Here is a 27,995-nt window from a genome sequence, read left to right as displayed (position 1 = left end):
CAGTCCTTGGCAAGTTCACTACAGAGTGAGACTGAGAAATGACAACAGAATGTTCTTGGGGTAAAAGGGTTTATACCCGGTTTTATTCTCCTGGCATAAATTGAGTATTAGAATCATGTCTACATTAGTAGTCTACAAAATCCATAATCTACCTCCATCTCTGCCTCTACCCAGAGCACTGGACAGAGCTCTTTATGTGGTGACTCAGTCAATCATAGCTCTTTGGCAATAGGTGTATAAGCATAAACCTAGTGGTAGGCCAATTACATCAAGTAGTTTAGGGGCAGATGAGGATGCTGGCCATAGAAACTCTCATTTTCCCCACAGAAGATCATGCCCAATTTTGGGGGTGAAGTAGTTGGTATGGAGAGGGGCTTGAGTTTTGATTACAAGGCAGCAAGTGATGGTTAGCTATAGGAAATAGGAAATTACTCTTAGCATACATAATAAATCATTCAGAGCTCAATGAGAAGCTACTTGAAGACACTGTAAGTGCTGAAGAAGCAGTTAGAATAGGATGTCTTCCTATTCCTATACATAGCCTGCTTCCATAAAGTGGACCAGCTCTTCAGATTGTGGGAATGGCTCCATTAGAGCACAGCAATAAGATGTCCTTTAGAGGTGGTGCTGACGAAGTAATGCTCAAATGTGCAGCTGCTGAGAGATCAAGATGCTTTGGAGGCTGTGCGAGCCTGTGAGGAGCAATGGGACTCTTGGGGAGCAGCTATAGGAGGCTATAATTGCGGGGTGCACTGCTGACTGGAGCCATTCATTGCTGAGAGAAGCAGCTGCCGAGAGTTTAAGCAGAGAGCCCTGGGGAACCACGGCTGGGAGCTTCCTCAGATTAAGAAGCTGCTGCAGAAAGCAGCCGTCATGAGTATCTTCATAAGGAAACTTTAGAGTTATCCATCCAACTCCACAGTCTTGGCAGTTGGCAGTAGTTGAGACACAGTCATATCTTATAAAGAAATAATGAATGATGGATAAGATCGACAAAGTAAGTTTCAGATTTTGAAATATAAATTTCTTCAAACTCTGACACAGGCTTCCTTGGCTGATGTGGTTATGACTCTTTGTTGTTTGTTTGTCTATTGAGGGACATTTTCCTCCTAAAGAATAGCTGTTATACCAGCCAAAATGAGGCTATATGACTTCAAGTCAAGGGATGGGTTAACTATAAAAACCATGAGAACATATCTAAAATTTGTTGCCTTTTGATATTTTTCCCTGGGGAAGAGTGACTATCATGTGGATCCTGTGATATTGTTATTGGCATTAAGAAGCCAGAAAAGGTCAACCAATGGTGAACGTGGTAGCATCTGTCAGCACTCATCCACTGAAATGTCAGTGATAAATTTGTATAATAATCGTGTTGAATACTTTCTAGTATTACTGTGAGGCTGAGACAGAGACCATGGGTTTAGGCAGAGTAGGCTGAGGGCCTCCAGAAAAAAAGAAATGCAAGATAATTACAGTCAGAACAATGTAACAATGTTCAAAGAAGTTCCTATCGAACTCTGTGTTAAGCATTACGCAAAATCAGGGTCACACTAATATTCTAGGGTAAAGATACCAGACTAGAAATATAGACATTCTTCAGTGAAATCAGTTAAAGCTCAAAAGGCCAGAAGCAATTTAGCCTGGAATGTTTGAGTGTTCCACAGATAAAGAGAAGAGAAGTACCTCAGCATAACCCCTGAATTCACTGTATCAGTTAGATCATGACATTGTAAAATTTACCTTAGCCTGTTAAAATGCCCAGTTTATTTTTAACTACCTATCTGCTGTGTTTCCTTCTCTAATCCTAATCAAGTAATCTGCAACCTGGGCAAAGGATTAATTTGGTAAGCAAGCCCAACTATAAACAGCCCAAGAAGTCAAGAAGTAACATTCTTAACACACTCTTCAGCAAACAGGCAACAGCCCAGCCCACCTTGGGGGCAGGGCAGGAGGTCTTCATTGATATGCTCCCAGAGGGAAGCTGCTATCCTGAGAAGGAATCAGAGCAGCAAATTTTTTCTGATACTCCTCAAAAATGAGCATTCTGGGACCACTCAACAAATCTGTACCCCGAGCCCTTTACCCCCATTCCTGAAAGTCCTCAATTGCACATAAAACCCCTAGACAACGGCACAACCAGGGACTCTCCTATTCCCTCCTGGCCTGAGCCAGGAGCTCTGTCCTCTCACTTTCTCTCTAAATAAAAGCCTCTACCTTGCTCTCCTACCTTGAGAGTTTGTGAAGTTCATTCTTCAACTCTGTGAAGAACCCCAGTATCAAGGCTGTCCTCTTGAAATATTGTGCATGGTAATATATCTCTGAACACAAAATTATGATGTAAGGACTTGAGAAAGAAAATCCGGTTGGAAACTATTTTGATAGTCTACACCTCAATGAATGGACACTGTGGAAAGGGAGGAAAAGATGTGGAGGTAAAGTTGTTTAACTTGTGATTATAAGCACTTTAATTTTAAAATTGTAACTAGTAATATTTTTGTGTAAGTCTTATGATATTTTAATTTATGTCAAAGTCACTCCATTTTAGAAAAATTCCATGTGTATTAAGCCACAGTGGGGGTCAGTTACCCTGAATTAATGGAACCTTCATTACCATAGGTTTTAATCAATAAACTTGACCTTTAATCTTTGGCTGTTATACAGTCTGTACTGAGCAAACAATAAAATGAAGTGAAGTGAGTCAGTCTTTGAGTGTATTAGAGAATTCAGGTTTGAGTGACCAAGAATGAAATGTCTGAATAACACAGAGAGAAAAACACTAATTTTTAGGTTTGACATACTCACTTTTTTTTAATGGGCAGCATACCATACTCTCTTTTAAAAAGAGCATCTTAAACAGAAAAGCTATGTGTACTTTTCAAAGTAACATAAATTTACCCTTGAAGCTTCTGGCCTTCTAAAGACTCCTGGAAATATTTACTTTTAGTCTGCTGTGGACAAATAAAAATTGTTCTCAGAGGTATTTATTTAGCTAATGAAGATGCCTTGCAGAGCGTTTGAACAGTTATTTGAAGGCAGAAGCCATTCCCTGGCTCTTCTGTCTCTCATGGAGAGTTGTCAGCTTTGCGTGCCTTGGAGTGTTTTTTTTCCCTCCTTCTCCAGAGGAGACACTGCCCCACTTTCTGAGACTTGGCGTGTTTGTGTTACTGCAAGGCTTTTGAGCTGCAGTTCACACAGCCCACTTGTCTTTGACATATGATATGTTCCCCTTTTAACTTTGCAGTACACAGCAGCAAGGTGTCCCTTAAAGGCAACCTAACTCAATCTGTGTTTTCTAAAGAGTGGTTTCTTATCCACTCTGCCAAAATATACGACTTATTTTTGCATTTGAATCTAGTTAAAAAATTGGTTCGGCCTTATCAAGATCAAAGGGAGGGAATGTATGAATCCCTATACCCTTTGAATTCACAGGAACTTCTTGAAAGGTACCTAAGGCTTAAAATATGAAGTTAACCAAATAGGAAATACTATATACTTCAGAAGTAAAATTATATCCTGCTTTGTTCCTTTAAGATAAGCAAAGGGATCAGCCTTCTGGCTCATCACCTTCTGAAAGAATGGGGGTTATTTGTTGTACTTACTATTAAAATGTTATGTTGCTATACAAAGATAACTAACTAGACCAGTTCAATTTAATATGCTCCATAATTTTTCAGTTCTCTTCTTGTCCCACTGCCATACTTCGTGTTCCTTATCATCACCACAGTGATATTTATGAGTAGCCACAGGCAAGCACTTCATAGTACATTCTATCAAGGGTGGACTCAGTCCTCTGACTGCTGCATAAGACCAAGAACATCAGCACAGCTACAGATGCAAAGGACATATGCATGCACATGAAACACTGAGAAGAGTTCTCTATTTCCCAGACTCCTATTGTCAATAAAATAATCAAAAATTGCCCATCACACATAGGCCCAAGGAACCTCTTGGCTTGAGCTCAGAGTGAAAACTTTGCATATGGCTGAATAAAACACACGAGGCCTATCACTTGGAATAGTCTATCTAATGTGTGTATTTAGGATTGGAAAAAGTCTCTGGGTTTTGGTATTTTGACCTGATGGGTCTGCATGCGTTCTTTATATTTTCAGTGTTTCATGATGAATGGGTATTTGTTAAGGATTTCCCTACCACCTAGAATTCTGCTACCAAATTGTCTGTTGCTTCCTCTTGAGATTGTTAGTAGGAAGACTATAAGACACTTTGTTTCTAATAAGATTCATTATGATTTTCACTATGTACTTTGTTTTTTAAAATTACAAAATTAATAAAGACTTATGGTAACATCAAATAGTATATATAGGTTTCTAAATAAGTGATAAGAGTTTGAAGCTCTCTCTAGGAAGTAGGGCAGCCAAGATGGCAGGCCCCCCCTCTGGGCTTCTCCTGAAGCAGCAGTGCCTTTTGTACCTGCTCTTCTCTTCCTCTTGCCTGCCCTACCCTATGTATATATTAAACATTTGCTGTCCCCTGGTTTCACACCTCTGTGTTTTTGTTCTTTCTTGAACCTTCCTCTTTCCTCCAAGGAAAATTAATCATCCCTTTTCTGAGTCCTTTTTGACCCTTTCACCCTTTTATCATAGTCTATTACTGGTTAATTATCTGTGTTTCTGGCTAAAATGTAAGCCATGTGAGGACAGACAGTGTGTTTTATTTATATTTAATAAATATTTTCATAGTGAATTATTTTTTTCTGGCATAACTGATAAGAGTCAGCTAGTAGAACCAAGTTTTGTAGAGAAAATAGCTTCTGCTGAATTATGATGCCATGCACAGGTTCACACAATAGAAAGGGCTGACGTGTTGGTCTAAGACTGACCTGAATGTGAGTCTTGCCCCTCCACCGTAGCTGTGTGAACTCAGGATTGAGACACTTAATCCCTTTGGGGCTTTGGATAATGAAACCTATGTTATGGAATGACTTTAAGAGCTGAAAGATGAAATGTGTTAAGTACTAGACATAAAGTCAGTACTCAATAACCAATGTTATTTATGACTATTTGTAATGAAAGACTTAAGAGATTTGTATGTGTGTTTATAGTCATTTGAAAAGATCATTCATTTCAACTCCTCAGTTTCTCCTCTTCTTTGTTGCTCTAATTTCTTATTTAAAAAATAGATGTATCAAACAACATCTTGATAAGTATTACCTGCTTGTTTCTTTAACTTCCTATTTTTCCATTTATTTTCTAGTTTCTGGAGGGGGGAATGATAGCACAACATAGAAAAACACATACGCCATGCTGTTTTTCAACTCTGTAATGACAAAAAGGTTTCTTGTCAAACCCAAATGTGTTAAAAATGCCACCCAGCCATTTATTTATGAGAACTAATGAGATTCGTGCCAACCTTTTTTATTTTAGACCAATCACCTTCCAGTCTGAAAAACAAAACAATTAAAAAAATAGATTTCATTGTCTGGCGTCTGATTTTCATACAAACAGACTAATTATAGACTATATTGCTGGAAAAACTTGGATGTCAACTGAAGGAAGAGAAAATACTTAAGAGCAGCCAAAAATACTTTTATACACAAAATGGTAGTCACTACCAATAACCAAAATGAGAACACAAGAGCAAATAAATCCACCAGTTAAAACAGGTAGCAATAGTCACTGATTTCATAGTAAAATGATAGCATTATGGGTCTCTCTGTGGGATTACTCAAAAGCAAAACTTTTTCCTTATTTTTTTCATATGATGACATAAATAACAAATAAAGAGAAATAGAAACTGAGAGAGTGACTCCATTGCAGTAATTCCCAATTCCTACAGTCAGTAAGAGATGCAAATTTTTTTCTCTAGGAAGAATCATATATTTCCATAATACTGAATACTGTAGTTCTGTAGTATTTGTATGCTTATAAAATTGTGCTAACACCCCTATATTTCTATAGGAGAGATGGAAGGGCCTTCGATTTAATGGTAAATGGGAGTGACAGCACCAAGCAATAGTACAGTTAAAATCATATGAAAGGTGGGATGATAAAATGAATTTAATAATACTTTATAGCACCTGGTTTTTGTTGCCTGGACCTGTACCATATCCTCAGAAGCATCCAACACTCTTGAGAAGTTAATATGGAAGAAGGTGGCATAAAACCACAGTATAGAATTTTATAAGCTCATATTTACTTAGTATATATGAAGATCCTTTATTCATTTTTCATGAATTTCCGAAAGTTCTAGTTAATGAGAAACTGTACTTGTTTCTATTTGCTTGGTTTAGTTTCTTTTTTGTTGTTAAATTGTCAAATTCCTTATGAATATTATTTGTACATTCTCATGTCTACTGAGAGGTAGCCTACAGAAATGTTATGATTACTTTGGCATACTTTGGAAATCCAGATGCAAGTGGTATTTCCAGTTCATTTATCCATTCACAGCAAAAATGTACCTCATTTGCCTCTTCTCTGAAAAAGAGGTGGAAAAATAAAAAAGGATAAGGTTCCTTGTGCATTAATGTAACAATTACCTAAATTTTTCTGTTGAAGTGAAGTGAAGGTTGGATGAAGTCTGTCTGTAGCCTCAGAGTCCCATGCTTTTGGGTGACCACTGTCTGTCTTACAGGACACAGCAGTGGTCTGGGCTCATTCAGAAGGAGTTAATTCTCAGAGTTGGTGTCTCAGAAGCACATCCTAGGTTTACGATAAACTCTGGTCCCATGGGCCAGAAATATCTCATAATTTTCTCATATTGTTGAAATGAAAATGTCTTTGTTTTAAATTTAGCATTTGTTATGTTAATGGCAGAAGATGTTGGTATTGTGATCAACTCTTCACAGAGAAGCTTTTACCTCTGAAGGATTAGATACATGCCAGGAAAAATATTGTTTGTCCTGCATGCACCAAAGGGTGTACTTAGTTCATAGTTATTAGTGTTTTTTTTTTTCCCTTTTACTCAAAGGAAATACTTTGTGTTACTAGAGTTTATAACCCTGTATTCCTGACTGCAAAATAGTGAAATTCAGGAATGGCAGCTCTATTTATTTTTCCTTTTGTGTGTATGTGCCATCCATTCCTTTGCTTTAAAAGATTAGAAAGTGCTGAACAGCTAAAAAGAAAGTAGTTAGAAATGAAATCAGGGTAAAATGAATAGAAAAAAATTCTAATCAGTTGATGAAAGCATGTCATTTGGCACTGAGTCTTCTTTCAGTTTAACATACTGTCTCATTCTTCAAAATCTAATCTCTAAGACTGGGAAATCCAAAATTAAGAACACTGGAATATCACCCAAAAATATGGGTTTACAAGCACTGGCTTCTTTTATTTGTCCATTCTAAATAAGAGTGGAAAATGTAAGGCATTGCTTCCACATTTTAGTAAATATAAGAATAGAAATATTTGAATTTAGGATCTAATGTGTACCTTTATTTATTTATTTATTTATTTTTTTTTTATTTTTTTTATTATTGAAGGGTAGTTGACAACAGTATTGCATTACATTAGTTTCAGGTGTACAACACAGTGATTCAACATTTATATACATGATAATTCTAGGTACCAGCTATCACCATACCAAGTTGTTACAATATTTTGACTATATTCCTTATGATATACATTCCATCCTGGTTACTTATTTATTTTACAATTGGAAGTGTGTTTATATATATATATATGTATATATATATTTTGTGAGGGCTTCTCTCATATTTATTGATCAAATAGTTGTTAACCACAATAAATTTCTGTATAGGGGGGTCAATACTCAATGCACAATCATTAATCCACCCCAAGCCTAATTTTCGTCAGTCTCCAATCTTCTGATGCATAACGAACAAATTCTTACATGGAGTACAAATTCTTACATAGTGAATAAGTTACATGGTGAACAGTGCAAGGGCAGTCATCACAGAAGCTTTCGGTTTTGTTCATGCATTATGAACTATACACAGTCAGTTCAAATATGAATACTCATTTGATTTTTAAACTTGATTTATATGTGGATACCACATTTCTCTATTATTATTATTTTTAATAAAATGCTGAAGTAGGTAGATACGAGATAAAGGTAGAAAACAGAGTTTAGTGTTGTAAGAGAGCAAATGTAGATGATCAGGTGTGTGCCTGTAGACTATGTGTTAATCCGAGCTAGACGGGGGCAGTAAACATCCATGTATGCAGAAGATTTCTCTCAGAACATGAGGGGGGAGGTTCTAAGCCTCACCTCTGTTGATCCCCAATTTCTCACCTGATGGCCCCCCTGCGACTGTGCCTGTCTTAGGTTGTTCCTCCCTTGAGGAATCTTACCCGTCTCTGGCTAACCAGTCATCTTCCGGGGCCATACAGGGAAATGTTAAGTTGGTAAGTGAGAGAGAAGCCTTATTGTTTGAAAAGGTTAGCTTTTTACTTCTTTGCATATTTATGCCCTGTGGCTTCTATGCCCAGCATTTGTCTTGAGGTGTCTTTACCACTTGGAAGAATTATGATACTCGGTAAATTCGACATGTGGCACGAGTTCTATTTAAAGGTTGTGATTAGGTAGGAAGAAGAAAAGCTATAGAAGTAGCAGGCAGAGGAAAACCTGGGAAGATTGATTATTTCTTTGACATATCTTCTTGTAGAGTAACTTCAGCATGGATAGGTTTTAAACTACTAATTAAATTGTGCACACACATTAACATAATAGGAATATAGTTACCTAACCAAAGCATACCTGTAATTACCAGCCATCTCCAGTGAAACCAAGAAAACCAGTTAGGCACCTTAGGCATTTGTGAAAACTTATCTATGATATGGTGGATATTGTCCGACTGAACTTAAACAGTCTGAGAGATTTCAGATAAACTAGAACAACCCATTCCTGGGGACTGTTCATATCCCATATGTTCTTTTAACGATAAATAGTCTGTGGTTGTAAGATTTTGGAGTGCTACAATTTGCACTTCTCCTAATTCTTGGTTGAGTTCCAACAGTATAGATCCAGTCCAATTTTTGTTTTACTGTATGCACAGGCCAGCTTAGATAACTCCTTCATCATTCCCATGGCAAGTCCAGGAACTGGTGGGATGAGTGCATCTACACCTGTGACAGTGCGTGGATCTTTGTTGGAGTTTTTTTTTTTTTTTTTGCTGATCATCTTCTGTCATGAGTCTTTCCGAGAGTGCTGATGTTGGAAGTTCTTTTTCATATCGTATCTTAGTTCATTTTTGGGGTAGCCAAATTAGGCTTTGATCCTCTGTATAAACACAAACAGACACTTTGCCTACACTTTTATATGCCCTTTATATCATTGTGTAGAACTCATTAGAGGTCACCACACAGGAACTGCTTTTTTTTTTTTTTTTAATCATTAATCTACACTTACATGACGAATACTTTGTTTACTAGGCTCTCCCCTATACCAGGTCCCCCCTATATACTCCTTTACAGTCACTGTCCATCAGCATAGCAAACTGTTGTAGAATCACTACTTGTCTTCTCTGTGTTGTACAGCCCTCCCCTTTCTCCCACCCCGCTATGGATGCTAATCTTAATACCCCTCTTTTTCTGCCCCCCCTTATCCCTCCCTACCCACCCATCCTTCCCAGTCCCTTTCCCTTTGGTACCTGTTAGTCCATTCTTGAGTTCTGTGATTCTGTTGCTGTTTTGTTCCTTCAGTTTTTCCTTTGTTCTTATATTCCACAGATGAGTGAAATCATTTGGTATTTCTCTTTCTCTGCTTGGCTTGTTTCACTGAGCATAATACCCTCCAGCTACATCCATGTTGCTGCAAATGGTTGGATTTGCCCTTTTCTTATGGCTGAGTAGTATTCCATTGTGTATATGTACCACAGCTTCTTTATCCAGTCATCTATCGATGGACATTTAGGTTGCTTCCAATTCTTGGCTATTGTAAATAGTGCTGCGATAAACATAGGGGTGCACTGATCTTTCTCATACTTGATTGCTGCATTCTTAGGGTAAATTCCTAGGAGTGCAATTCCTGGGTCAAATGGTATGTCTGTTTTGAGCATTTTGATGTACCTCCATACTGCTTTCCACAATGGTTGAACAAGTTTACATTCCCACCAGCAGTGTAGGAGGGTTCCCCTTTCTCCACAGCCTTGCCAACATTTGTTGTTGTTGTTTGTCTTTTGGATGGCAGCCATCCTTACTGGTGTGAGGTGATACCTCATTGTAGTTTTAATTTGCATTTCTCTGATAATTAGCGATGTGGAGCATCTTTTCATGTGTCTGTTGGCCATCTGTATTTCTTTTTTGGAGAACCGTCTGTTCAGTTCCTTTGCCCATTTTTTAATTGGGTTATTTGTTTTTTGTTTGTTGAGGCGTGTGAGCTCTTTATATATTCTGGACATCAAGCCTTTATCGGATGTGTCATTTTCAAATATATTCTCCCATACTGTAGGGTTCCTTTTTGTTCTATTGATGGTGTCTTTTGCTGTACAGAAGCTTTTCAGCTTAATATAGTCCCACTTGTTCATTTTTGCTGTTGTTTTCCTTGCCCGGGGAGATATGTTCAAGAAGAGGTCACTCATGTTTATGTCTAAGAGGTTCGTGCCTATGTTTTCTTCCAAGAGTTTAATGGTTTCGTGACTTACATTCAGGTCTTTGATCCATTTTGAGTTTACTTTTGTATATGGGGTTAGACAATGGTCCAGTTTCATTCTCCTACATGTAGCTGTCCAGTTTTGCCAGCACCACCTGTTGAAGAGACTGTCATTTCACCATTGTATGTCCATGGCTCCTTTATCAAATATTAATTGACCATATATGTCTGGGTTAATGTCTGGATTCTCTAGTCTGTTCCATTGGTCTGTGGCTCTGCTCTTGTGCCAGTACCAAATTGTCTTGATAACTATGGCTTTATAATAGAGGTTGAAGTTGGGGAGTGAGATCCCCCCTACTTCATTCTTCTTTCTCAGGATTGCTTTGGCTATTCGGGGTCTTTGGTGGTTCCATATGAATTTTTGAATTATTTGTTCCAGTTCATTGAAGAATGTTGCTGGTAGTTTCATAGGGATTGCATCAAATCTGTATATTGCTTTGGGCAGGATGGCCATTTTGACGATATTAATTCTTCCTAGCCATGAGCATGGGATGCGTTTCCATCTGTTAGTGTCCCCTTTAATTTCTTTTAAGAGTGACTTGTAGTTTTCAGAATATAACTCTTTCACTTCTTTGGTTAGGTTTATTCCTAGGTATTTTATTTTTTTTGATGCAATTGTGAATGGAGTTGTTTTCCTGATTTCTCTTTCTGTTGGTTCATTGTTGGTATATAGGAAAGCCACAGATTTCTCTGTGTTGATTTTGTATCCTGCAACTTTGCTGTATTCCGATATCAGTTCTAGTAGTTCTGCGGTGGAGTCTTTAGGGTATTTTATGTACAGTATCATGTCATCTGCAAATAGTGACAGTTTGACTTCTTCTTTGCCAATCTGGATTCCTTGTATTTTTTTGTTTTGTCTGATTGCCGTGGCTAGGACCTCCAGTACTATGTTAAATAACAGTGGGGAGAGTGGGCATCCCTGTCTAGTTCCCGATCTCAGCGGAAATGCTTTCAGCTTCTCGCTGTTCAATATAATGTTGGCTGTGGGTTTTTCATAGATGGCCTTTATTATGTTGAGGTACTTGCCCTCTATTCCCATTTTGCTGAGAGTTTTTATCATGAATGGATGTTGAACTTTGTCAAATGCTTTTTCAGCATCTATGGAGATGATCATGTGGTTTTTGTCTTTCTTTTTGTTGATGTGGTGGATGATATTGATGGACTTTCGAATGTTGTGCCATCCTTGCATCCCTGGGATGAATCCCACTTGGTCATGGTGTACGATGGTTTTGATGTATTTTTGAATTTGGTTTGCTAAAATTTTGTTGAGTATTTTTGCGTCTACGTTCATCAGGGATATTGGTCTGTAGTTTTCTTTTTTGGTGGTGTCTCTGCCTGGTTTTGGTATTAGGGTGATGTTAGCTTCATAGAATGAGTTTGGGAGTATCCCCTCCTCTTCTATTTCTTGGAAAACTAAGGAGAATGGGTATTATGTCTTCTCTGTATGTCTGATAAAATTCCGAGGTAAATCCATCTGGCCCGGGGGTTTTGTTCTTTGGTAGTTTTTTGATTACCGCTTCAATTTCGTTGCTGGTAATTGGTCTGTTTAGATTTTCTGTTTCTTTTTGGGTCAGTCTTGGAAGGTTGTATTTTTCTAGGAAGTTGTACATTTCTCCTACGTTTCCCAGCTTGTTAGCATATAGGTTTTCATAGTAGTCTCTAATAATTCTTTGTATTTCTGCGGGGTCCGTCGTGATTTTTCTTTCTTATTTCTGATACTGTTGATTTGTGTTGACTCTCTTTTCCTCTTAATAAGTCTGGCTAGAGGCTTATCTATTTTGTTTATTTTCTCTAAGAACCAGCTCTTGGTTTTATTGATTTTTGCTATTGTTTTATTCTTCTCAATTTTATTTATTTCTTCTCTGATCTTTATTATGTCCCTCCTTCTGCTGACCTTAGGCCTCATTTGTTCTTCTTTTTCCAATTTCGATAGTTGTGACATTAGACCGTTCATTTGGGATTGCTCTTCCTTTTTTAAATATGCTTGGATTGCTATATACTTTCCTCTTAAGACTGCTTTTGCTGTGTCCCACAGAAGTTGGGGCTTAGTGTTGTTGTTGTCATTTGTTTCCATATATTGCTGGATCTCCATTTTGATTTGGTCATTGATCCATTGATTATTTAGGAGCGTGTTGTTTAGCCTCCATGTGTTTGTGAGCCTTTTTGCTTTCTTTGAACAGTTTATTTCTAGTTTAATGCCTTTGTGGTCTGAAAAGTTGGTTGGTAGGGTTTCAATCTTTTGGAATTTACTGAGGCTCTTTTTGTGTCCTAGTATGTGGTCTATTCTGGAGAATGTTCCATGTGCACTTGAGAAGAATGTGTATCCTGTTGCTTTTGGATGTAGAGTTCTGTAGATGTCTATTAGGTCCATCTGTTCTAATGTGTTGTTCAGTGCCTCTGTGTCCTTACTTATTTTCTGTCTGGTGGATCTGTCCTTTGGAGTGAGTGGTGTGTTGAAGTCTCCTAGAATGAATGCATTGCATTCTATTTCCTCCTTTAGTTCTATTAGTATTTGTTTCAGGTATGTTGGTGCTCCTGTATTGGGTGCATATATATTTATAATGGTTATATACTCTTGATGGGCTGAGCCCTTTATCATTATGTAATGTCCTTCTTTGTCTTTTGTTACTTTCTTTATTTTGAAGTCTGTTTTGTCTGATACCAGAATTGCAACACCTGCTTTCTTCTCTCTGTTGTTTGCTTGAAATATCTTTTTCCATCCCTTGACTTTAAGTCTGTGCGCATCTTTGGGTTTGAGGTGAGTCTCTTGTAAGCAGCATATGGATGGATCTTGCTTTTTTATCCATTCTATTACTCTGTGTCTTTTGATTGGTGCATTCAGTCCATTTACATTTAGGGTGATTATTGAAAGGTATGAATTTATTGCCATTGCAGGCTTTAAGTTTGTGGTTACCAAAGATTTAGGGTTAGCTTCTTTACTATCTTACTGTCTAACTTAATTCGCTTGTTGAGCTATTATAAACACAGTCTGATGATTCTTTATTTCTCTCCCTTCTTATTCCTCCTCCTCCCTTCTTCATATGTTGGATGTTTTGTTGTGTGCTCTTTTTAGGAGTGCTCCCATCTAGAGCAGTCCCTGTAGGATGCCCTGTAGAGGTGGTTTGTGGGAGGCAAATTCCCTCAACTTTTGCTTGTCTGGGAATTGTTTAATCCCTCCTTCATATTTAAATGATATTCGTGCTGGATACAGTAGTCTTGGTTCGAGGCCCTTCTGTTTCATTGCATTAAGTATATCATGACATTCTCTTCTGGCCTGTAGGGTTTCTGTTGAGAAGTCTGATGATAGCCTGATGGGTTTTCCTTTGTAGGTAACCTTTTTTTTCTCTCTGGCTGCCTGTAATACTTTGTCCTTGTCTTTGATCTTTGCCATTTTAATTATTATGTGTCTTGGTGTTGCCCTCCTTGGATCCTTTGTCATGGGAGTTCTGTGTACCTCTGTGGTCTGAGAGGCCATTTCTTCCCCTAGTTTGGGGAAATTTTCAGCAATTATTTCTTCAAAGACATTTTCTATCCCCTCTTCTCTCTCTACTTCTTCTGGAATACCTATGATTCTTATATTGTTCCTTTTAGTTTGATCACTCAGCTCTCTTAAAATTCTTTCATTCCTGGAGATCCTTTTATCTCTCTCTGCATCAGCTTCTCTGCGTTCCTGTTCTCTGTTTTCTAGTCCATTAATGGTCTCTTGCATCTCGTCCATTCTGTTTTGAAGTCCTTCCAGAGCTTGTTTTATTTGTGAATTCTCCTTCCTTAGTTCTTGCATATTTCTCTGCAAGTCCATCAGCATGGTTATGACTTTTGTTTTGAATTCTTTTTCAGGAAGACTGGCTAAATCTATCTCCCCAGATTCCTTCTCAGGGGAAGATGTAGCAGATGCCGAAGCTGTGTGGGTTAGTCTTGTCTGGATCATATTTTTTTGCCTTTTCATGTTGACAGGTGCTATTGACTGTCAGCTGGGAGGGCCAAAATTTTCACTTGCTACTGGCCTTTCTTTACTGGGACAACTGCGACCCCTAGTGGCTTGTGTTGGGTAATTGCGTGTAGAGTGGGTCTTTGTGTCTTGCCCGGCCGGAAGGGAGAAATTTCCCTTTCTGTGGGCAGAATTTGTCTCAGGCTGCTTCTCTGCTTTCGCAGCGCCCGGTGGGGTAATGGATGGGGGGGCTGCTTGACTGTTTGCCTCCTTGAGGGGTCTCAGAGCTGTTGCCTAGGGGGTTAGTGCACCCGGTTTTCCCTGTAATTTCCAGCTGCTGTACTGTGACCTGGGTTGTTTCCGTCAAGCTGTTAATTCCCTGTCCCTTTAAGACTTTCAAAAAGCCCCCGCTTTTCTTTGTCACAGGGGCATCAGCTTCGGCACCCGCTCAGAGGTCTTACTCCCTGTTTCCCCAGTATCCAGGGCCCCCTGGGCACGTACTGTGTCTGCGCTCTGGCCCGGATGGCTGGGGCTGGGTGCTCGGCAGTCCTGGGCTCCGTCTCCCTCCCGCTCTGCCTATTGTTCTCCCGCCGGGAGCTGGGGGGAGGGGCGCTCGGGTCCCGCAGGGCCGGGGCTTGTATCTCACCCCTTTCACCAGGCGCTGGGTTCTCGCTGGTGTAGCTGCAGTCTGGCCACTGTCCAGCGTCTTCTGGTCTCTCTTTTAGGGCTAGTTGTGTTTGTTGTATTTTCAAAAGTATATATGTTTTTGGGAGGAGATTCCCACTGTCCTACTCACGCCGCCATGTTGGCTCCGCCTCCTGTGTACCTTTAAACCTATTCAAAATGACAAGGATTTACTGCAGGGAATTGAACTGAATCATATGTATCAAATGATTATAATTAGTGGTAAAGATATATCAGAAAAAAAGGAAAATTATTTTAAAGAGTGAAATTGGAAATTATTAAGAATATGAGACCATTCAATTTAATAGTAAATTTATATATATATATATATACACACACACATGCTCACATATAAAATCATACTCCATTATTAACAAATATATTGGAGAGAGTATGGTAGAAGTATGGTAGAATACATCATTTTCTAAACTGTGTTCTCTGGAGCAATAATTCCAAAGAATGATTTGCAATTTTTTATCATAGCATCTGTGGTAGGCAGAATAATGGCCTCCGAAGATGTCCATGTTCTAATCCTAGGAGCCTATAAATATGTTTCCTTGCACAGCAAAGGGGAATTAAGATTGCTTATTAGCTGAATTTAAAGTAGAGAGATTATCCTAGATTATCTGGGTAGGCTCACTGAAATCACAAGGGTCCATACAAGTGGAGGAGAAGGATAGGAAAAGGGGTCAGAGTGATGTGATGTGAGAAGGACTGACCCAGTTCTGAGCAGGGAATGAATGCAGGCAGCCTCTAGAAGGTGGAAAAGACAAGGAAGTACATTTGCTCCTAGAACCTCCGTAAAGAAATGCAGACCTGCTTACAGCTTGATTTTTAGCCCTGTAAAAATTTAGAAGTGTTGAACTTCTAATATACAGAACTGTAAGTTAATAAATTTTTGTTGTTATTTTAAGCACAGCATTTCTGGAAATTTCTTACAGCAGCCAGAGACAACTAATACATCAGTTGTGTCTGTTTGATTACTATATGCCAGACACCATGTGAAGTGCCTTATATTTATTCTATTATATTTAATCAACCCAAAAGACAATAAAATGTGAATATTATAATCATCCCTATTTTATGAGCAAGGGAACTGGTTGAGTGGAGCTCATGTAGGTTTGGCAAATTATGCAAAATAACACAAATAGGAAATCTCAGAACCAGGACCCAAATTTGACTACAGAATTTGTGCTTTAAATTTCTTTGTGTTCAATTCAGCATTTACCAAACTTATTCGATACTAAACCTTTTCATTTTTCTCCAAGCATACCTGTTTATTTTGGGAACCTCTAGTATAGTGGGAAGAGTCTATACTGAGACAAAGATCCCAATTCCAAATTTGTAACTGAATATCCATATAACCTAGTTAATCTTGTATTTCTTGACCTTAGGTCCTTCAGGTATTGATGTCCCAAAACAGTCCCTGCCTTTATAGGGCTTAGAATCTATTCCTTAGCTTTATTTATGGCTACAGTTAAAAGTGTTTGCATCCATCATCTTATTTGAGTTATTTACAACAATTCCTTGAGGACTGGTGAATAGGTATCATTATTCCCACTTTACACACATGAAAATTGAAGTGCAGGGAACTTTATTTTCTTGCTGCAGATCAAAGAGATGGTTAATAGCTGAGCCAGGTCATAAATGGATGTCATCTACCACCTGACCAGAGCTCTTTCTGCTGTCCTCCATTTAGTCATATTTTAATAAACATTGTAATACAAAATATTGCCAGCCAATGTACACTTCAATGAAATTGAAGAAATATCACTGAAGAACATGTTGTCTTTGTTTTCCTTTTAAAAATGTTTGATGTGTTTATATCTAGAGGATTCCAATAAAAGAAAACCAATATAATAGTATTCCTTTTACTAGGGTGGTACTAATATTTGGATATATTCTTTAAAGATCTACAGGAAATTCTGGCTAAAAGTTCAAAGCTTTAACTAGCCTTAGACATAGTCATTTAACCTACTGTAGAAACTTAGGATTTTGCTAAATAAATGTAAGTTCCACTATAATTTAGCTTATTAATTGACTAGAATGGTAGGCAGAGCTGTAAAACAGAAATAGAATGGATTTTTGAGTCAAATTACCTGGGCTTCAATTCCTACTCTCCCATGATTAGTATAGTTACCTTTAGCCAACAGTTTCAAGTTACATAATCAATTAGGGTCAGTTTAATCATTTGTAAAATGAGGATAATCAGGCCTGTATTTGAGGGTTCTTAGAGTCTAATGGTATCCAAGTATTTCATTACCCAAACACCTCTAAAACCATTTGGACTAAGAGCCTTTTCAAAGTATTCCAATATTTAAATGTTTATACTCTGATTGTAGTTGTTCACTTTTTTATCCACTAGATTCTAAGTGTCTTAAAGGTTGACACAATGTCTTATTATTTAAAGTTCATCATTGGTATCTAGCATGTGGTCTGGCTTCCAAGTAAGACACTTGTTAAGTATTTGTTGAATGAATGAGAATGTTCACTGAATATTGCTTGGCTGACTTATTATGTCTGGCTTTTAAGATGATGAGGGAAAAAACTTAAAAAAAAACTACTATCCTATTCCATTGATTTTAGTTTTAATTTTTCCATTTTTTTTTTCAAGTATCTAATCATCATGACTCAACTGAATCAGTAACATATTTAAGTAAATACGTACTATTTATAGAGCCTATGCATAACTACAATTGATGACTTTGATTACACATTTTTAATATTTCTGATGTATCATTTGCTGTCATTTTACAATTAATAAATCTTTCAAACACCTCCTCAATACTAATATATTAATTCAGTATTCATAATATTTGTGAAGTCAAATTTATTTTCCAAATCTGGCCAAGAGAAACTTACATTTGGAACTACAAAGATAAATCTTATACATATTTGTATAAAGTAGAACAAAATAAGTATTCAGAAGACTTCTAAAATCACATAAAAACCCCTTTCCAGTTAAAACTGACAGTCTATTACTCTTTTAAATTGTGGGTACTTGAGTGGGATGTCAGTTTTGGTTATAAAATTAACTCACTAGTGCCAGCCACTGTTATCATCTTGTCCTAGCTCAGAACAAAAAAAGCAGGACAGAAGAATTTCTTTTGAATTTAGAACTGGTCTGGTGAGATTAACAAAACAATAACAAGCAGTTGTGTTCAACACACACAAGGAACATAAAAAGGCTATGTTTTATTCCAGGGGATTCTTGAAAGAAATATAAAATTGGATTTTCAGAATCCTGCCCAGTTTCTCCACACTCTTTCATTTCTAGTCATATTTTCTCTGATTTGCAGAATATTTTATGAGAGAAAAGCCACTAGCCATTTCAAATGGACTCCTGCTGCATGCCAGCACGAGGCACTTCCTCCTCTCAAGCATATTATCTGGAAATTGACCACCGCATCTTTCATCTTTAGGATTGTGCCTCTAGAGTACTGTAGCAAAGACTTCATTGTTTTGAAAGCCTCACAAGCAATCCAAAGGGATTCTCCAAGTATCTCAGTGTCAATAGTCCTCAAACTTCAATTAATAATATTAGGAGTTACGTGTCTAAAAACCTGAGTGCTTTCAAATGATTTGCTGTATGTTAACAGTGCTAAGCTTTAGACTATTTTAAAAGCATATGTGTATATAAGAAGTAAGGGAAGATAAGTCAGCTCATTTTCTTAGATTTGGGAAAAGAAAGGAAATAGAAATAATTCAAAAATTCTTTAGTGTCTATTTTGGTAATAAAAATAACACATGAATTAGTTTGGAGTAGAGAGAAGTAATTAATGACTTAGATGCTGCTCTGAGGCATCAATAACTGTGACATTTGATTACACAGATTTAAAATAATATATTTTATACATGGAAGAAGTTTTAGAAATCAGTGGTCTCAATTTACAGATGAGAATCTAAGACCCACTGGAGTTGAATGACTTGGTAGCTCATCAAGATAGTAATGGAAGGAATCAAGTAGACCTAAGGTTAAAATCTGTTTCTTTCCTAGTTGGAGGATTCTCAGAGCCATGTTCAACATGCTTTTTTGTTTGTTTTTTGTTTCTGTTTTTGTTTTTGTTTGAGTTTTAAGAGTTTATTCAGAGAATTAGAGTTCAAAGAGAGGAGAGAATGCATGTTTGGAGAGTTGGGTTACAGGCAGACCCAGAGGGGGTTGTCCTTTCTTCAGCTTTTTGAGGTGAATTGTGTACCTTCTGAGGATGTTGTAGGAACTGAAACCTTGAAGACCTGTAAGCATCTCAGGGGTCCCTGTCACTCATGGGGTGTTCAGCTCATGTTGGTTCCTTTCCTTTCCTGCTCTTCTCTTTGCCTGCAGTTCTTTCAACTACAGCACCTTTGCTAGAATCAGCTCAGTGTCATAATTCAGACTTGTAACTGCAGTTAAAGTTGTGGAAATATGTACACTTAAATTAGGATGAAAGCTGTGTTAGAGAAGATTTAAAGGTGTGTTGTGTAGAAGAGACCCCATAATTATTTCATGGGGACTTACCTTGCTTCTTTTTTAAATTCTCTCAGAATTTTCCATGGTTTGGCTGGTTATATTGCCACATTAAATTGGGGCCAATAGGTGCCCATGCAATTTCTAGACAGCAACCATGGACATGTAGTAATGGAAACAAAGAGCAGACCTAGAAATTACTTTTAAATTTTATGAAAGTGCTCTTTGTGGACCATGTGTTTATTTTGCATTAAATTAGAAATGGTGTATTTTTTTTTAAATATTGATCATTACTAGAGTCAAGTACACATAGAGAGTAATAGGGTGGACTGTGACAGAGCCAGGATGGAATGCTTGATCTGTAACATTTTTCCCTAGAGCCAACCAGAGTTGTCATTGGCATGGTGGCAATAGCAATTAAAGAAAGACAACCCTAGAGGTGAACATAAAGGGATAATCTTCCTGATTTCCAACTGACTCCCTAAAAACTGTCTTTATAAATTGCTTTTCAGGCCTAGGTAAGAGTTAGTGAGAGCTACAAGATTAAGAGCTAGGTTTTGCTCTAGAAATACCTTCAGAAATCCAAGTTATCAGGATTCAAAGTATACCCTTACCCTGATGCTGTATTTTAAGTGTTTAGTTTGTTTTTATTTTGGCAGAGGGAAAGAGTCAGTAGGCCATGTATTTCTAATGAGTCTCCAAAATGTCATTTTATTAAATTATAAGTGTAATTTAATGTTCCTGTCCTATTTGTTCATGAGGATCATGTGTTAAACCTCTTATCATATGTGGCTTCATTTCTTTGGAAAGCAATTATCATTGGATAATTTAAACATACACTGTTTTAAACCTATTTTTCTTTTTATTAGCTTTCTAACTCTTCCTAGATCAGAGAGATTATCCCAAACTTGTTGAATTTTTGTTTGCCCCATCAAGTGCCTGAAAGACTAATTAGTGATCAATGGGTCTTACTTTGTTTAACTGTAATAAATAATCTTCATGATTTTTATTTTTGTTGATTATATTTACATTATTCTAATAACTAGATTCTAGATAAGAAGAAAATTCCAACTACATAGTGAATTTCCTTGGTATGAACAATATAAATGTAAGTAAAAGCATTTACTTAAAACATAAGAAAAGGGAAGTTCATACTTAAAATCATTCAAAAATATTTAATGCATCAAAATAGTATGATTTTAAAATAAATTAACTATATCTAAACACCACTTTTTTTGTGTTCACATACAAGGAAGCATTAAAAACTGAATTGAAAAACTGAATCAAAGATAGCATTATAACTGATACTTTGAGTACTTTTTCAAATATATCAACTAAAATATGGGATTGTATTTCCTTATTCTTAAGACAAGAGTTACATAATGAGAAAAAACAATTTGATTACACAAAAATGCCCTGATTAAAGAAAAATATTTCACAATCCTTTGAGCAAATTCTAGTTATTCAAAGAATTAAGTTGGCTTCTTTAGCATTCATTTAAAGATTGTATTAGAGTTGGATTGAATTACTGAATTTGTATTGGAAGCTTTGTACATTGCAAGGGCTCCCATGCAAGATGCCATCTAAAGAATGATGTTTAATAGAATCCATACTGCTGATTGTGGGATCTTGTTCTTCTGCACAAATGTGTGTATAAATAGTAGAATTGTCAGATGACACTGTTGTCTGGATTCTAAGCTCTTTCTGGACACCAGATTGAGTAGTTGGACACCAAATGAGTGAAATTCTAATAAATGTGACCATTCTTTAGTGAGTTTGTTTGCAGAAACCTGCAACTTTATAAGGATTGGCTTATATAAATTCTAGTTTAAATTTGTTCCTAGCTACCTTTATGGAAACAAATATTACTTCTTTTCTTAAGAAGAGACTGCAAGTTTTGCCAAGTTCTGTATTGGAAGAGACATAGAGATAAATCTTGAATGACAGTGTTCAAAAGTTTAAGGAACATTACTACCACATTAAGTTTATATTACTTGACAGATTTTTGTGTGTCTACCATAGCAATTGTCATCATCTTTCATTTAAGAATGATAGTGTTGTGTAGTTGGTTATTTTTTGGAGATCATATCACAAGTATAAGACAATTCTGTCCAATTATATAGAGCTAGCACATAAAAGTTATTAATCATGCTGTTATAATTTATAATATAATTTATTAACTAGTATACAATGTTATTAAGTGTTATCTGTTTGAAATCACATTATTTATAAACACACCAAAGCCCCCTCTTTTTCCCTTCGTGTAATGCTTATAGATATAGTTGTTCTCCTTAGCAATGGCATCACAATTCTTTTTGTTCCCTGAGGCACTGCTTCTTGTGGATTTCATTTGGGCTAGATAAAAGATAGACTAAAGGATTTTAATATAATACATAGCACAGTGATGACATGGAGTCATCACTATAAGCTGTTGTACCATGTAAATAGGAAAATAAAGTAATAAATCAGTTGTTATATAAACAAATAAAACTGATACAAATTATATGACCAGAAATCTGTTTCTGCGCACTAACATTTAACTCAATAAAGAATAGCGTGCATACCACTTATCTGCCTGATTAAGGGATAGGAAAATAATTCTACTTACATATATGTAATATATTTGTTGCTACTATTTATATTATATGTATAATATCCCTCAAAGAAGGAGAGAAATCATGTAATGGAAATGCATTTGGACACATACCAAGATCTGTAGATGATCACTCTTGTCACATGATTAAATGGATCACCTTAGTCATGGGACTTCCAGGACATCTTTAGATGAAAGATTGAGGTCACAATGGTGCTCTTTGACTGATTTAAAACTAACAGTATCTGACATATTAAATATCTTAGATGAAATGCTATCATCATATAAAAATATTTTGTCAAATTTGCTTAATATTTTATAGAATGAAGGGCATAGAAATTGCATTGAAAATAAAATTTCTTCTTTAATTTTGCTGGAGAACAGAATTTTAAGCTGAATAGAATTTCCTATTTTAGTAAACATAGTAAAAATATGGGCAGACATTTAAAAAATGGTTATATACTTTCACAGTGATATCAAAAGTCAACAATGCTTGTATTGGTGTACAAAAGTGAATGGGGCTTGAATAACAGTAATGAGAAGATTTAGTTTTTTGATCTTTCATGTAGGTCTCTGGAGGCTTACATATTTTGGATAAAGTTTCTTCATTTTTATTTGATCTAAAAATCTCTGTGCTTAACAGAACTAAATTTCATTGATAGGTAAAAACTAAAAATGGGAAATTAATAAAAGAGGATAAGTCATAACATTTGAATAATACATTAGCATATCCTAGCCTCAAATAGATTTGCCTGTTCCAAAAACACAGTAAGTTCTTATCACAAGAACACATGAAAATCACTAATAGAGAAAACCTAAAAGTAATAATTTTTATAATTTAATATATAGTTAAAAGTATATTTTATAATTAATAATAACATACTGCACCTATATTGTACTTATGTACCAAACAAATTTATTTATTAAAATAAATTATAAATTGCATGTTCTTCAGTAGAGCAGTTAGCAATGGATATTTTAAAAAATTATTACAGTTTTGGTGGTGGCCTTACAAATATTGGGTTAGAGCATGAAAAGGAAAAATGTATTAAGTTCTGAAGTGACAGATTTATCTTTGAGGTAAAATAACAGATTATTAAGTGTTTAGTTCATGTGTGAATTGAAAAATTTGGGTAGATCCTAAATGGCCCTGAATTTCTGAACTGAAAAAATTGACAGTATCTGACTAAGCAAATCATCACAAATAACACAGCTGCTATGAATTCAGTAACTATAATAGGTTTCAGTTCCTCATAAGAATGAATGATTCTGAATATGTTGTGAATTAAAAGGAATTAAAATATATTTAAGAAGGAATCCTTATGGGGAAATTCTTCAATTGCTGTTAATTTCTAATGTTTTTGTGGGAAGCCAATAAAAATATATAAACTGACAAATCCCTTGTATTAAATGAGCCTTAATGAATGCCTGTCTGAATTTTTCTGAATTTTTTAAATTTAAAAGCATACTGATGACATACTGCACCCGTATTTTACCATCCAGTAAATAAGTACTGGGACAGTGGACTCCTGGGCTATGATATGCAGTCTTGTCATCACCACTGGATCCTTAAACTTGTGTGTGCCTTTATGTCTGCCTTATTCAATTTATAAGTCTGTGAAATAGGAGTAAGAAGGCCTTTTCTTCCTTAATTTCTCTGGGCATGCAATTAACAATATAAGCATTTATGATTTTTTGAAGAAAAATAAGCACTATGATCATTATATTTTCCTTCCTACTTTTTGTGATGTTACAGTTAAAAATAAAATATGAGATGTTTATATTTCATATCCAGAAGCGTCTTTGAAAAGACACTTTTTCTGTGCCACAATGTTCTATTGTGGTTAGGAGGCAAGTCAACCCCATGGTACCATCTTGATGGTTGTTCCATCTTCTGTAAGCCAATTGTCCACACAATAAATCTGTGAAATGGGTTGTTCATTCAAAAATAGCATTTCAGCACATAGTTTGTACCATGTATAATGCAGGACTGGGGATTCAGCTGTATACAAGGTAACCTCTGGAAGCAGCACTTATGCAGCTTATATTCTAATGAAGGGAGATGCATAATAAATAAGAAATGTATCACATAGTAATAATAGTATCTATATGTCATAAGTAATTAATGAATGACTCTTGCTATTAATTATTATTAATTATTAGCAGTAACAGCATCAGCAGCAGTAGTAGTAATGATGGGCTCTTAAGGAAATCAATAGCATATTCCTTACTTTTGGATCTTTTTGTTTCTACTTAATATGTCTCAAATTTAGACCTTATTTTCAAGCTTTATTTGTGCATAAAATGCTTTTGCCAATTTCTGTGGCTGCTTCATTGATACCTCAACAAATTCAGATCACAGAACTATGCTTACTGTCATCATCAGATGATTTTAGAATAGAAAAAATGAACTTTACATTTAGGTGGATCTGTGTTCAAGTCGTTTGCTTGTACATTATGTGAAGATTAAGAAATATTTTTAAACACTTTAACAATTCTTAGCTATGATGATGATGGTGATAGTGATTATATGTTTTCTTTCACAAATCTGTATTTTATACTTAACACAGCTATAGCCTAACAGATCTAATTTCTCTGTTTTAGAGTTTCTTCCTTTCAATGTATATTTCCAAGTACAAATTAATATTAATTAGACAAAACACCTTCATTTTGTGTGGAATAATTCAGTACATATTGAGAGATGAGTTAAGCAAATAAGCGTGCTCTCCATTTCTAGCTTCTATAATTGTGGTTACAGCTTGAGTCTTATGTTTCCTCTTAAAATTTATTAAAATATGCAAACATTCTTTTCCCTCATTAATTGGAGCCCTGCCCTCATTTTCCAGTACATAGTTGGCTACTCTGTAAGTTAAATAACTCTAATTATTAAGATTCAAAACATTATATGTATCAGTGAAGGCAATTAAGATTATTTGAATATTATTAAATGAAAATGAACTATTTCTGTTTCAAAAAACTAAATAAATATGCTTAGGGATTTTTACATTGTTAAATTGCCTCAAAAATAATTGGACAATTCAATATAATAAAGCGAATGAAATAAATAATTTTAATTCATAACATTAAGTAATGTGCTTATTTGCATGACTGGGATAAAGATGTAATGTGCAAATACAAAGCAGAGACTAATGGGGAAAGTGTAGGCATAGGTTCTCATACTTCTAAACCTCTAGTTCATAAGTTATGACACTTTACTGTGATTAAATTTGTCATAACTCCACTGTAGCATCTCTTATAAGAATTATTAATCCCCTCCCATTTACCACGTGAGAAGTCCCCATGCATCAGTGCAGAGAAACTGCATAGGACTATACTTAAGCAGGATTTCATATTTCATGAGATACTGTATTATGTGGTTGGAAGTAGAGCAATGGAAAACTACTTAAGCAGTCCATGCATCAGACAGGTTTTATTAGTTATATACAATTCAGATGTTTTCCTTCACTAGCCATGTTTTCTCTGTAGCCCTTTGCAAGGACCTCAGGTACTCCAGTAGCTGTCCTAGTGGAGGGACATAAGGAGACCCTCAAGGCCAGAGGAGAATCAGCACCAGTGAGAAAGAACACTTGACCAATGATACTGACATTTTGGACACTTGGTGAAGGAAAACTATAGTTCATGTTTGATGAGATCTGGATGAGACTAAAAGGCACATATGAAAAAAATTTCAGCAAACCTGCTATGAGAAGAAACAAAATGGCTTCTGATCAGAAGAGAGTAGTTCCTAACTATGAATAACATGACCTTGGATTAAAGACATCCCAACACTAATACAAAATGTTTTTACAAAATAATTATATCATATTTAATTAGAAAAGTAATTATTTGCTTTAATTTGAGTAAATGGGGCTATATGCAATACTGCAAAACTGAAATGCAATTGTGTAACTTTTCAAATATTTCAAGGAGTTGGAGATCTTGGTATATCTCTGCTCTCAACAGTCCCTTTCTTAGTATTTCTAACTTTCCACTGTGACAATACCCCAGCTCAGGAATCTCTCAGGCTCGAATCCCTGCCTTCTTTTCCCAGCCTTATTGCCCTGGTCTGGTATCCAAGAATCTCTGTTTACCATTTGTTGATCCTGTCTGCAGACTAGCCTCCATAGATCACCTTGCTTGCACTAACTTTCTATTCATTGTCTCTTGGATCATATCCCACACCCTGAAATTCAGAAGTCAGTACTGACCCAGTGCTGAACCTAACCCCTTTCCCAGGGTTTCAGTTTAAAGTCTAGATTCTGAACTCATTTATTCTTTTAGGCAGCTCAGAAATTCATGACAAATATCCTTGGTTCAACTGTTTATCAGTCATCAATGCAGGAGACAAAGGTGCTATTTCTCAGTTCTCAGAAAGAGCTTTCAAAAATAGTCTTCTTTCCCATGGAATTTTACCTTTACAAATATATTTTCCATGGCAGTCCTAGGAATATATATAAAAGGCTGTTCTTTTTTCATTCAAGCAGAACTTTTGGATCTCATCTATTCCAAGATATATTTTAAAGTTCCAGAAGTTTATTTAAACATTAAATGAAACGAACTTGGTGCATAGTACTTTTCATTTAAAAAACGTGCTGATTTTGATGTCTGTAAAAATTTTACAGGAAAAATCCTTAGATAAGATAAAAATATGTTAGAGAGAAAAGAAAAAGACACAGTAATACCACTGAGAAAGAACATATTAGCCTCCCTAATGACGATATTATAAACACCAACCAGACTGACTTCAAAATGTCATTGACTGCCTTTAGTCAAATTTGAGAAGAAAGATAAATTATGTACTGTTCACAGATTCTCAGTCATTCCTAGTTTATGAATCTTCCATTATTAGCCATGGCACACTAGTAACTGTGACATTTGAGAACCTAAAACTTTACCAGTTCCTTAAAAAGATACTTTCCCTAAGCCAGAATCTTCTATTGGCTTTTGAAGGAGTCAAAACTATTATTTTAAAATTTCTAAATTGGAAATGGTTTTCTTCCTCTGGATTCATGAATATGCTGTGTCTCGTCCTTCCTTAAAATACAATACTGGTCAAAATTATAAGTGCATATACAGATAAACCTATAATTCTAGATTAGAGCTCATTTTTTTTTTCCACAGGGATATATTACCACAGAGATTGACCAGATTTGGGGAAAATTAAAAACACTGAAGTATTTATGTTCTTTTTATGACTTTTATTGTAGAATTACTTTGGTTTTTCTACCATTAGCAAGTTTTCACCCTTGGCAGTAAATCCATTCTATGCCTTAAAATATGAGCCTTTAAGATTTTTAGGGCCTGTATGCTTTCCTCTTCCTTTTGTGTAAATACCAAATATAAAATTGCAAGCCCCACTTGTTAGCAGCCTTGAAGAATACCTCTCAAACTAGAATTATAAAGAAGAAAGGACTTTAGATATTTCAGACTATTACTTAAAACTTTTCCTATTGTAGGTGAAAAAATTTACAGCAAAGCAATTGGGGAATTTATCAAAGGACAAGTAGCCAGCTACTTCACTGGAATCTGAGAGCTGTCTTTTAAATTTTAAATTCAATGTAGAGCATTGCCTTCTTCTCAAGGTTTGTCTGAATTTGTGTGATTTCAGTCCTTACTAACTATTCATGGCTGCATGTGGAGAGGATTCTGATGTTCTTGCATTTACACACGTTTGAAATGGTAAACAGGAGCAGTAATACTTGAGTTATAGATCATACTGATGTCTATATTTTAAATATGAACCAAGAATGCGAGCAATTATTTTATCAACTGAGAGATTA

General features: G+C 35.9%; 1 protein-coding gene and 1 long non-coding RNA gene across 4 annotated transcripts in view; one reads left to right on the top strand and one right to left on the bottom strand.

The window, feature by feature from the left end:
* The window catches only part of NEGR1 (neuronal growth regulator 1), a 922,397-nt gene that overhangs the window by 402,554 nt on the left and 491,848 nt on the right, over positions 1-27,995 (top strand). The window lies entirely within an intron of this gene.
* LOC130683365 (uncharacterized) lies at positions 6,513-15,458 on the bottom strand. The gene is made up of 2 exons (XR_008997037.1): positions 15,321-15,458; positions 6,513-7,385 (listed from the first exon to the last, which is right to left on the bottom strand). It is a non-coding gene; the product is annotated as an uncharacterized LOC130683365 (long non-coding RNA).

This window comes from Manis pentadactyla, chromosome 4, assembly GCF_030020395.1.
Source record: "Manis pentadactyla isolate mManPen7 chromosome 4, mManPen7.hap1, whole genome shotgun sequence".
In the NCBI taxonomy this organism is placed as follows: domain Eukaryota; kingdom Metazoa; phylum Chordata; class Mammalia; order Pholidota; family Manidae; genus Manis; species Manis pentadactyla.
Note: the sequence above shows the minus strand (reverse complement) of the source record. Positions and strands in the feature narration are given on the sequence as shown.